Genomic DNA, 12,904 nt, shown 5'->3' with positions numbered 1-12,904 from the left:
TCTGAATGAGTCAAACAAATAAAAGTGAAGATAGATAAAAGCTAGATGAAGATAGGTAGATAAAATAGATTATTTTAGCAAAGCTAGTAATTCTGCATGTAGCAGTCATAACTTGCCCAGCTTGGAATTTTCTGCCTATCCTGTAGCTAAACCCATCTGAAGTATTTTTTGGTCCCTCATTTTGACTTTTGGAAGAGGTAAAATATTTCTTTCCATGCATACCTGTGAATTTTGGAACGTACTGCTGAGGAAACTTCCCAGTTTGACCATTCACAGCACTCAGGCAGTCACACTCTCAGTGCCAGAGACTTCAACTGCTGGGACCAAAGCACCTTCACAGCAGGCAGCTGTAATGGGCCAGTGAGGCCCTACACTTGTCTCCCTACACAGTCCACTCACGTGCACCCAGACCAGATTCCCTATCTGTTTGATCCCAGTTTTAATTTGGCAAAATCTTATAGATCTCATTACATACAGCAAGTTATTCGCAGCACAGTAACACAGCGATGGCTCAAGCTGGTGCTGCCCTGGCTGTGCCACAGGTTCCCATGCCCTTTGCCATGAAAGGCTGGCAGCTCAAGGCCTCTTGAGTCAGGGTCTGCCCACCCAGGGCTCCTGTGCAGCTCCCACTGCAGCGGCACACCGAGCACCGGCACTGGCTGTGTTCCTCAGCTCCTTGTTCCATCCCAGCTCGTGAATACCAAGGTTATCAGCAGGTTCAGAAAACTAAACCAATTGGTGGGCAAATCCACTGACTCATAATAAAAAGATTAGGTATAGGAAATAGTTTGCAAAGAACTTTCATCCAACATCTGCAGGATTCAATGAAGAATGATCTGGAGAAAAAGGCTGGATTTAATTGCTCTTCCTAAAAGCCACCACTTGCCATTTTCTGAAATACATATAATATCCTTCTGTCTGCAGGAGGGAATGAGACTGATATAGACCACTGATCTAACCAAATTAGGGTAGTTAACTTTCAAAATTCTTAAGCATTAGTAAAACTGGCAAATATATAAGCAAGTATAATCTCTTATTCACAACAGAGGTTTTCCACTCGTAGAGGTTTCCCACTAATTTGCATTTAAATTCAAAGCACAATTAAAGAACAAAAGTTCAGAATAAAAATGAAATCCATTTCCCCAATAGTAATTCAAGCAGTATTGAAAATAAGATGTAGACACAAATATTAAAAGCTAAATGCAAAATTAATTTATTTAATGTTTCCAACAGCAGTTTTACTAAGATTTCCATTTAATACCGTTGTTGTGTAAAACCAAGGCAAATGTTTAAAAAGCTGCTAAGTACAAGGCTTTTTACTGTGCCCGAGCTGTGGTTTCAGAGCTCCTCATGTCTGACATGAGAGTTTAAGTAAAGTTTTGTAGCAGAGACTCTTCTGCTGGCCCAATCACTCCCTTGGAAAAACATTGTTTGCATAAACAAAATACAGCATGCAGTCTCAGCTGATACATAGAGTACAAAATAAGAACACTTTTGTTTAAATATTCCTGTTGTAGTGCAGCTTTTGGATTTTTATTATTCATTGTCTCTCCTTTTGTGGCATTTGCAGAAGATTGTAGTATCCAGGAATACTGGCAGTATTCCTGGATATTGGCAGTATATTGGCAGTTAAGGCAAGTGCTTTTCTCCATACTTAGCCCAGGACCTAGGCTGCCTGGATGGCTCCAGTATGAATCTTGTGGAACAATCCATTTGTGCACAATGCCAGTGTTTCAGTCCTGGGTGGAGGTAAGCTGAGGACAGTGGAGTCTTCTGACTTACCCCAGCAGGAACTGAATCATATTTTTGATCTGCAGAAACTTCAGTTCTATTTTAAGGTAATTTTTTTTAAAGTTATATATATTATCTTAGAAGTTCAAAAAGGCATAACCACACTAAGGGCAAGAATTGAAGGTTAAAGTCTCATTTATGATTTCTTAACTTCTCATTTCTGTTATTTACATATAATGTTATTCATAAATTTAAGAGCCTTGTTTACTCAGCTTTTTAACATTCCTCTCCTTACACATCTGTGGGATTGCATTTTATGGAAATGGTTTGCTCTGGTTCACCCCTGGAAAATGTATGGTTTATCCCAAGTCTGTACCTTCCCTGCAGTATGGTGTATCTGTAACTCTGTAGAATCTTACGGCACCCACCTTGAACCTCTGTGTTAAGAGTGCACTCGGAGAGGGCTCCTCCTCTTTTGCCCTGGTCTCCAGAGACTGCTCTCTCCCCAACCCTCTCCCCTTCTCCCTCTCCCCCGTTCCCTTCCCCCTCTCCCTCAGTGAATAAACCCTCACCTCAGCAGCTGTCTGGAGTCTCTTTGCCTGCCAGCACAGGAACACCCACGACCCTAGAGCCCGGGGGGCTCCCGGGGAACCCTCCCCGAGATCCCCCCCAAAATTTAAACTACAACACACATCCATATTTCTAAACGTATACCATGCTATAAAGACTGTCATCTGGCAAATAACAGGATTTTCTCTTATTCTAGTTTTGCACTTTAGACATATTTTCATTGCAGATATGTATTTCTGATTGAGAAAAATAGTATTTGTTACTTGATGGAAAAAATTGAATCACATAAAACAGATATATTTATGCATAGGTTATCTTGATTATGAGATATACACATAATATTTGTATTTTTGGATTATAATAATGATTTAGAATGGCTATATCAAGGATTTGACTTCTGTGTTTCAGTCATTGAAATGCTGTCATTTGCATATGAAAATTCCTCAAGACAAATTTTGTTGAAACTCATCTCAGAGAACACACTGCAGTGGCATACTCCATGATCTTCACTTTTTGAAAGTATGTGTATGAATGAGAGCTATAATGAACAATTTTTCATATTTTTTGAAGGAGTTTAAGTAATTGCAATCTCATTTAAGTTACTATGATTCTATTAATCCTAGGTAATTTTTATACTTTGTACATATAGTGTTTGAAACCTTTAGAACATTTACAATATTTATTCTTGAAGGAATTGTGAGAGAAGCGCTAGTGATCTCATTTTAAAAATGAGATGAGCAAGACACAAAAGTGACATTGTGTAGAACATGAAAATTATGTAAGTGGTCTTGAAAATCTGTTTATAAATGATTCAGTCATGTATGCAAGATAAGACTGCAGAAAAAAATTAGTTTCAGAGTTTGAAAGCTGTATCTTATGCCCTAACTACTGAAGTATTTTTCTAAATAAAATATTAAATATACAGGAGTAATCTTTTAAAGAGTCACAACTTCTTTTGAACACCTTCCACAAGCTAAATCAGCAAGCAATATCAGGGGACTGTAAGTCTGTGTCCTGGTTTAGGGAAAATTTTGGGAGGAAACTTCTGAAGTGGTCTCCACTATAGAAGCAGATTTCTGCAGCCCGTCCGCAAGTAGTTCAGGAGAATAACCTCCTTGGAGAAAAGTAGAAAAAGCTGTTTATTTAACAAGCAAAGTATTCACAAACATGAGAAAATGAATAATATTACACAATAAAACCTCTCGCTGTTCTGAAGAGATGGCAAGTCGTCAGCTCACTCAGTCTCCATCAGTCCCTCCTGCACTGGAATGCAGCGTCCCAGGCCCCGGTGGGACACAGGAGTGAGCTCCTGGTGTGTTTATGGGGTTTCAGTCCAGAGCTGGGCTGATCAGTTCCAAGAAAAAGAAAAGCCACAGTCCAGAGAACTTCTCTGCCTCAGCTAGCTAAAAAAAACCTAACCAAAAACAAAGGAGAACTCTCTCCCTCTCCCTGTCCATGCTGCAGACAACATGAATGAGCCGAGAGAGAGAGCTGAAGCTCTTACCCTCTAGGTTTTGAATACAGCTGCCTCAGACATTCCACCACTCCTCCTTCTCCCCTGCTTCACTCTCAGATCTAGTTTTAAATGTGCAGAACTAATTTCTTGGCTAAACAGAGGCATAGGGATACAAATATAATACCGCATCATAAAGTCACCCTGGGACAGTCTGCAAAAAGGAACAGATGTAATTTGGTTAAGTATATGAATAAATTCATTATGCTGAATGAACACACATTTTGTACATGAATAAAGTTCAGGGTGTACAGCATATTTTAGATAACACAAATGTCTAAATAGTAATCTTTTGCCAACCTTAGATCTACAGTTATCATAATGTATTTGTACAGTTAATCACCTAGGACATGATTCAGAATCTTTTTCATAGGCTTATTTTCCTCCCACTGTGTTTTTGAATTTGGAAAAAACAAGATTAAACTTTTTAGGAAAATAATAATAATTTTTTTTCTAATTATGTCATTTTAATAGGGAAAGGATAGCCCCTTAGAAACTATTTAAATTTGTATCACTTATCTTATGTTCCAAAGGACTGAACTCCTCTTTATAGTTCAGGAAGCAGAAAGCCATTCCTTACTTACAGTTTTCTATATAATCCCATTGACATATACTTGTTAAAATATTAACTGTGAAGTATTTAGGCCAGATTTAAATGCAGTAATAAGTAAAGGGATTTGCATAATACTGGGCAGTGATGGCAGCTTTGAAATGCCAGCATCATTTTTCACAATTGAAAGCCTAGTGCCTTTGCAAAGAATCATTTATTAATACCAAACCACTGTTTCAATAAAGCATTAGAATTTCCTGCATAGAATAGCCCTTGGGCAGTGTTCTGAAGCAATAGTGAATTGCTATTCTAATCCACAATGGAACATTTTAATAAGTGTGATAAATGACTCACAAAGGGCTTCAGATTTCAACATCAGTAGAATTAGAATCAGGCTAAGGCTGGGTCTGGGTGATAGATGTAGAGGATTTTTGTGGTAAACAGTTTGCAATGTCAGGACAATACCAGCTTATTGAACTTCCATAGACTAAATTCCTGTCCATTTGTCATCTTGTTGCTAGCAGACAGAGATATACATAGAGTAATAGACTTACATTCTTTATCAGCTGATACTATCCTGTAACTTCTGGACCACTTTAAAGAGATCATAAAATGAAACATTCAACTAGAAAGAAGTGAAAAAAATCAAAAGACTAAATAAAAACAGATTTTTTTTTATTCCTGCAAATATTTTTATATTGTAAGCACAAAGCTAGAACAATTCCTGGTACACATAATACTCCCTCTAAGTCACTCTGCTATTTACAATACTTTTAAACTTCTCTGAAATTAATCTCTTTTGTTTGTTTTTAAACAAAAAGGAAAAGTTATATTGTTATATTATAAATTGATTTTAGAGTTAGAGACAATTTTGATATTTCATGTTGAAGAAAATTCAGAAATAATTTTGTTGTTTTTCTGTGGTTTTCCATCTCATGTCATATCAGTGCTGGAGGTAATATTAGGATTTTAAAAAACATAAAAGGCAAAAGAATGAAAAACAAGAAAATGCTTATCTATGACTAGAATGGTGTTGTTTCAATTTTGCTAGGCTTGGTCATATATTGAAAGTAGATCCCTCTCACATAACTTTGTCTACCTCCAATTTTAGTGCTGAGTGTAAATTGGTTATTCTGGCTTCCTCTGTTATGAGAAAGAGCAAGAGCAGCAGTTTATCTTATATATTTGATACTTCCTCAAAAGATGCCTTTTTCTCTCTGCACTATGCAGAAGACCTATCGTAGTCTTGGTGGTTAAATTACTGGGGTAAATATTGGTGAGATGAATCCTATTGGCAGAAAAATTTCTCTTGTATTGTCTGGTTAGAACATTACCTTTCATTACCAACAAGCTAATAGGAGGATAAACTGCTATAATTTTTTTCTTAACACAATGACAGAACAAATAATCTTTCAAATGACCATTAATATTCTTACTGACTCTGGTAGTGGTGATTCAGTTCTTCTGCAAATCAGTTTTATTTATTTAATCTTTTGTTAAACAAGCCTTAAAAATATTTAGAACCAAATACTCCAGTATTTCATATTATTGGACTGCTTCTTTATTGCCTTACATAACATGCTGTAATTTAGAGCATGCAGTGAACATCAAGGGAACATGAGCATTGGCTGTGGTGTTAGTAGTAAAAGGCTAAACTTGAGTATTCTTGAGTATTCTTGAGTATTCTTGAGTATCCCAATAGTATGGGATAAGTCATTTAGTGACAATGGATGAAGAAGGCTGAGGTGCTCAATGCTTTTTTTGTCTCAGTCTTCAACAAACTCTCATAGCCATGTGCCTGGCATCTGTGAGAGCACATTTAGAGTACAGATTCAGTTTTGGACAAATTAGTCCAGGTGAGATTCTGATAAACTGGAGTGATTTCAGCAGAGAGCCTTGAACTGGGTAGGAGATGGAGAACCTGTCATGTAAGGAGATGCTGAGGGACCTGGATTTGTTCAGCCTGGAGAAGAGATGGCTTTGTGGAGACCACTCAACACCTATGGAAAGGTGTTTTGCACCAGGAGGTATCATAATTCTAGTAAGAAATGCCCTCAGACTCTAGAGTATCAATTTAAATGCTATTTATTAGAGCTAATGTGATAAGAAGAGAAAATCATAGATCTTTTTCTATCCCTTCAGATGCTGAAGCAGTGTAAAATTCTTGAAGCACTGAACAGAACTCCAACCCATGCTCACCATGTCATGTAGATCCCATCCATAGTAGAGATCCTTCCTTCCATCTTCCAGGCATTTAAAGGATGTTTTCACAAGGAAACAACCCTGTTAAGCTTTTTTATTGTCAAGGCAGAAATCATACACTTATGAAAGCTTATTGCAGCACTCTCAGATAAAGATAAGACTGTTCTACTAGAGTAAAAAAAACCAAGGGTGATAATTCTTGCTTTGGGTTTAACTTTCTACCTTGCCTAAATAGAAATTATTCTATGTCACTGTGCCGCGTTTTGAGACCTCAGCGTCTCTATTCCAGCTAGCCCAGGCACTGTGAATATCGCTTGCAGGATCAGTTCGTACGCCGCGTGAACAATGCTGATTGCTACGGGGTTCTTGTTCCTGAGAGATCCTGTCAGCAGCGGTGGTGAAATGACTCGGACAGAGGCAGGAGGAGGGAGGCAGCTGATAGCAGCAGAGTTTATTCCACGTACACACGCGGTCCGGCTGTGCCGCAACTGCGCGCGAACCCAGTCTGCGCAGGGCTTTCTCCAGATAGGTGAGAGGGAGGGGTGAGGGTACAACAACCAATGAAGGGGATCCCCGGGACCATCAAGCACACGGGAAATCTAACTTTACCAACTGGGGAAGTGGGGAGGAGTACAAAAAACCGCGGGCAGAATGAATGACAGGTAACGGACTGTTACATAACGACAGGTGCACGCACGTGTGAGAGAGAACACAGGAATAATATGATAAACCTAATAAACCTAATTTGCACACTGCCACAATTCTAGAGAGCAAAGAGGACTTGAATTACTAACACTGGAAAAGCAGAAAAAATTCAATGGAAATGTAAGCTATTTATAAAATACTTGTAGGTCTTTGGCTTCTTAATCCCAAAAACTTCTACTGATTTTTACTAGTGAATTGAAGAATACTTGGTAGGAAAAAATGGAAGTTAAATTAACATTTACCTTCACTTTAAAGGGTACTTGAAAGAAACGCAAATTCTAATCTGAACCTAAAAATGATATGCATTTTTTGTGTTAAAATGGACTTTTGATATGTAATTTGCATGTTATACATGCACAAATTTATATGTATACATCTACATATATATTTCTGTTGGTCATCAAAGCAAATGGGCTCATGAAAGGAGTTAAGATTGGAAGCAGGAGGAGCTGTTGTGACCATGGCCTGTTTGTGTTTGTGATCTTGAGGAATACATGCCTGGAAAAAAACAAAGTCAGGGGCCTGAACTTTAGAATAGTGAAATTCCAGCAGCTTAAAGAATTAGTGGAGGAGATACCCTGGGAAACTGTCTTTAGGGGCAGTGGAGCTGACCAGAAAAGTCAGTTATTTAGGGACAGTTCTCTTAGAGCAAAAGAACTCCCCAACCTGGTCTGTAGGAGATGAAGCAGGACAACCTATAAACTGACATGGAAAAGCAAGGGCCTGCTCTTCAAAATGATGAGTAAGAAGGAAATGCACAGCCGGTGGAAGCAGGACCATGTGGCCTGGGAAGAGTACAGTGGATGTGTAGGTTGTGACCAGGAAAGTTACAGTACAGATGGCATGCGACTTGGTAGGGCATGTGAGAAATAACAAAAGAGGTCATAGAATTTCCTGATATGGAAGGTACCCACAAGGATCATCAAGTCCATCTCCAGGACAGAGCCAAGCATCACACCATGTGCCTGAGAGCATTATCCAAGTGTTTCTTGAACTCCAGCAGACTCAGGTCCGTGGCCATAGGTTTCCAGAAGGGATTCTCTAAGTGAATAAATGAGAAAAAAAAAGGCTGAAGAGAGTGTACAAATAAAGGAGAACTGGTAAAAGCACACAAAGAGCAGTGAGACATTTAACAAGTTCTTGTTAAATGAACAAGTTCTGTCTTCACTGGCAGTCAGGCTTCCCATGTCTCTGAAATCCCTGAACCTCTAGGTAATGAGGTTCTCCCACTGTAATTGAGGATGTTTGAGACCTGGAGGAACTGAATAGCCACAAACACACACAGGAAAGAAGGAAATACAACTCCTATTTTAAAAAGTGGAGAAAGGAAGGTCTGGGGATCTACAGGCTGGTGAACCACATCTTTGTGCCTGGGATGATCACAGAACAGATCTGTATGTAAGCAATGTTCAGGAACATGCAAGACAAAGGTGATTTGAGACATCCAACACAGCTTTACCAAGGGCAAGTCAATTCTCATTAATTTAGTCACCTTCTATGATAGAGTGTCTGCAATGGTTGATGAGGAAGACCAGTCAGTGTGATCTAAAGGGACTTCTGTGAGGTCTTTGACATGTTCCCATATGATATCCTTATCTCCAAACTGGGAGGACATGGATTTGAAGGGTGAACCATTCAGTGGATAAGGAATTGGCTGGAGAGACACAGCCAGAGAGCTGTGGGCAGTGGCTCTACTGGAGTCCAGTTGGAGGCCTATGATGATTTGTACCTATCAGAGCTCCACTTGGGGCTGGTGCTCTTTGATACCTTTATCAGTGATATAGACAGCAAGACTGAGTACCCCCTCAGCAAATTTGCAGATGACACGAAACTGAACAGTGCAGTTGACACCAACCCAACCTAAGTTCTTCCAGAAGTAAGCTGAAGTTAGTTAATCTGTTATGTCATGCAAATGTAATTATGATAAATGAGATTGTATAAACTCATAGTGTGATTAAAGAAAAGTGAAATTCTACAATACAAAAATTGATCCTACACAACTATAAAAATAATTAAATTAACACATAGCCTTTGTAACTTGGGTTTTTTATTGGTAGACTATTGAAAATAGAGTAAATGCATATAAAGTGAAGATATTATTATTAAGGATTAAATTACATCTTCCTTGCATCATAGCATCAAATTCAAGTGGAGTTCTAAATGAGAAATAGTAAACCCAGAAATATCTGATATAAATTCCAATACAACAAGATATTCAGCAGTACATCAGAACAGTTCTTCCCATCTGTGTGACCATCAGAAAATGACTATCTGCTTTTGCTTCTTTTCTATGTTTGCAAGGTACCCTTTTAACAGCAGACCCTAAAGTTTTTAAAGAAAAGAGTAAATTTAAATCTGAAAGGACACACGTAATACAACAAAGAAAGTACTTTTGTTGCAGTGTCATCGTCTTAACTCAGAGTCACAATGTCAAATTTTGGTGCCTGATGGTGGTGGTGTTGGTGCTATTCCACTGCGATTGACACAGATTTCTCCCAGTAATATACACTTAACTATGTACTTATAAAATGTGTGTTTTGTTGCTCCCAATCACATCATTAGGATTCTTCTATCAGAATTCTTTGTTCAGATGTAATGCTTTAAAATTTGGCTTTTTTCTTAGTTGTACTTTCTGCTGACCCAAAACACTTCTGGATTTTATTTTTTTAATCCTACTCACATGACAATTGCAGCTAAATGTTTTTCATCTAGACTTGCTTATCTGTACCGCATGTAATGACATGCATTTATTACTTGACTGGAGAGATATCATCCTCAGATTTTTAAGCTGTTTTTCTGATATTTAAAAGTCTGCACCCAAGAGATTGTTTTTTAAAGGTACAGACTTCAGCTGGTGTTTCTATGCCCTTGGCAAACCAACAGATTTCTGTTAAAATGCTTACATTCTCCATGGAGTCTTTAATACTGCCTTATAATTTTGAGTATTTACTGAAAAATTGTACTAAATAAGATTTTCTTGCATAAAAATTAATAAATGGGGTCCTGTGCCTTGTACAAGTGTGGCAGGGATTTTTATAGCCTCCGGGAAGCTACACTTTTCAAAATCATAGACAGGGTTGTTCAGAAATTCATCCAACCTTTTCTTGAACACTTCCATGAATGGGGCAACCATGACATCTCCGGGCAACCTGTTTCTCTGTCTTATCCATCACAAAAAGGAATTTATTTCCAATATCTAGTCTAAACCTCTCTGAGTTTAAAGCCATAGCCCCCTGTCCTGTCAGAATATGCCATTGTAGACAGTTCCTCTCCAGGTTTCTTACGGGTCCCTGCTAGGTACCAGAGGGTTGCAATAAGATCTCGCTGGAGTCTTCTCCAGGCTGAACAATCCAAACTCCCCCAGTTTGTCTGCACAGGAAAGGTCCTCTAGCCCCCTGATCATCTTTGTATCCTGCCTCAGGACTTGCTCCAATGTGTCCATGTGCTTCTTCTGTTGGGAGTCACAGAACTGAATACAGTACTCCAAGTACTCCAAGGGATCTCTTAACAACACAGTAGTAGGGCAGAATCACTTCCCTTGAACTTCTGGTCGTGGATCTTTGGATGCTGCCCATGGTACAGCTGGCCTTCTGGATTGAAAAAGCACATTGCCAGGAAGTGTTGAATTTCTTGTCAACCAACTGTTGTGGTTATGACAGGAGGAGGAGTGCCAATGTGAGTGCAACCAAACTCCTATCCTATAACCATCTGCATTATTTCTGAGGATCTATTAGTGGTGGGTCACTTGCAACAGCTGCCCAGTGCACACCACAACCCCCAGGCAGGCCGAGTGTTAAATGACAGAAAGAAAAAGAAGCAACCCTCTGAGGTAGGGTAATGTTTATTTTTCTTCCCACCAATGACTCAGCCCAAATAACTCCCTCCAGGGAAGCAGCAGCACAATCTCACCCATCCTGAGGGAGTCATCTCTGCTAATGAGCCATAACGAGCAGGATAGACAGCTGCAATGACCATCAAGGACCCCAAAAATATCCTATGACTTGTAAGCCTACATCATCTCACTTTGAAACTCCCCACCCTAGAGGAAGTACTGAACATTTCTATCTGCATATTATCTGGATATTTTGAGGTTTGGGATCACCAGCTCCAGGTCTGGACATCCAGACCTTCCACAGGACCACTGCTTTTGGCTGAAACCATCACTTTGACAGCACTCCAACCACTGCTTAGTCAGACTGTGACCATCACTATGACCAACAGGGACCAGGTTGTACTCTAACTTTGTGGTTTTAAGCTATTTTTTCTGTGTCATTGCCTTTATTGTAATCTTTCTATTAAATTATAACTCATCTTGAAGTCTCTTGCAAAGAATTTGTGTGGGGATTAATTTCTCCAACTTATTCCCTTTCAAGCCAGTACACCTACACACCCAAGTCATTTTTCTCAGGTCTGGTTTCAATCCATTTTACAGCCACCCTATATTTGTGATTGGGATTGTTTCAAACCAGATGCAGGACCTTCCTGATCTTCAGGGCATTCACACAGGCCCAGCTCTCCAGCCTCTCAAGGTACCTCTGAATGACATCTCTTGCTTTCTGGCATGTCTACAGCACCACACAGCTGGGTGTTAGCAAACCAGCTAAGTGTGCATTCAATCCCGCTGTCCATGTTGCTGAAGAAAGTGTTGCACAGTGCTGGTCCCAGTAGTGCTCCCTCCACACTGGTCTCTGCCTGGATGTCACATTGTTGACCACAACAGTTTGAGTATGACCATCCAGGCAATTCCTTATCCACCAAGTCCATGCTTCAAAGCCCTGTCTCTCCAGTTTAGAGACAAGGATGTAATGCAGGACAGTGTCAAATGCTTTGCACAAAGAAAATTACATCCCACATCTACATGTGTTTCCATGAAGACATTTAAGTTGCTTTCCCAGTGAAGCCAACTTCCTGGCTGGAACAGCAGGAACCCCTTTGTGCTGCCCTTCAGGTTGTCCCCTGTTGGTCTGAAATCCCCTTCCAGTCTCTGGAATCTCTTACTGACATTGCCATTAAACTGCTAGGAGTGGGATGGATTGAGGTTCCCCCTCCCCTGCAAGTTTAATTTCAAATTCACATGATATAAACAGGTGATGAAACATCTAGTTTGAATTCATATCATCAAACATCTTAGTAAACTCAAAGCCTAATAATTTGGAATGTTTTTTAACTTTTACATATGTCACTGAAAATTACAGTGACGCTGTTAAATATATTATTTTAAGCTTGTCAAAAAACTGTCATTTTTTTGATCATTATTAAATTGAGTGATTTTTAAGTTCACTAATGGAATACTCCTTCGGTGACAAAACCAACAGTTTCTAATATAGTGTTGGCAGATGTTTATTCAAGGGGAAAAGAAAAAAGGCATTATATTTTCAGTTTTCTACAACCTCAGACAGGTTATTGGTGAGAAATTATTTATAATAACTTAAGGGAATTAGAGACTCTACAAAATAATAGGTAGAAAGGAATGGATTTCTCATTGGCAGTGCATCCATGATTTATTCAATGCAATTCTGCTGTGGAAAGGTATAATGAAAATAGAACTTACTTTTGCTGTTTATATGGTTTATTTGATTTATTTTTCTTTATGAACAAAATTAGTTTCTTATTACTCACTTGGCATGTGAGAT

The sequence above is a fragment of the Prinia subflava genome, chromosome 7, assembly GCF_021018805.1.
Source record: "Prinia subflava isolate CZ2003 ecotype Zambia chromosome 7, Cam_Psub_1.2, whole genome shotgun sequence".
In the NCBI taxonomy this organism is placed as follows: domain Eukaryota; kingdom Metazoa; phylum Chordata; class Aves; order Passeriformes; family Cisticolidae; genus Prinia; species Prinia subflava.
Note: the sequence above shows the minus strand (reverse complement) of the source record.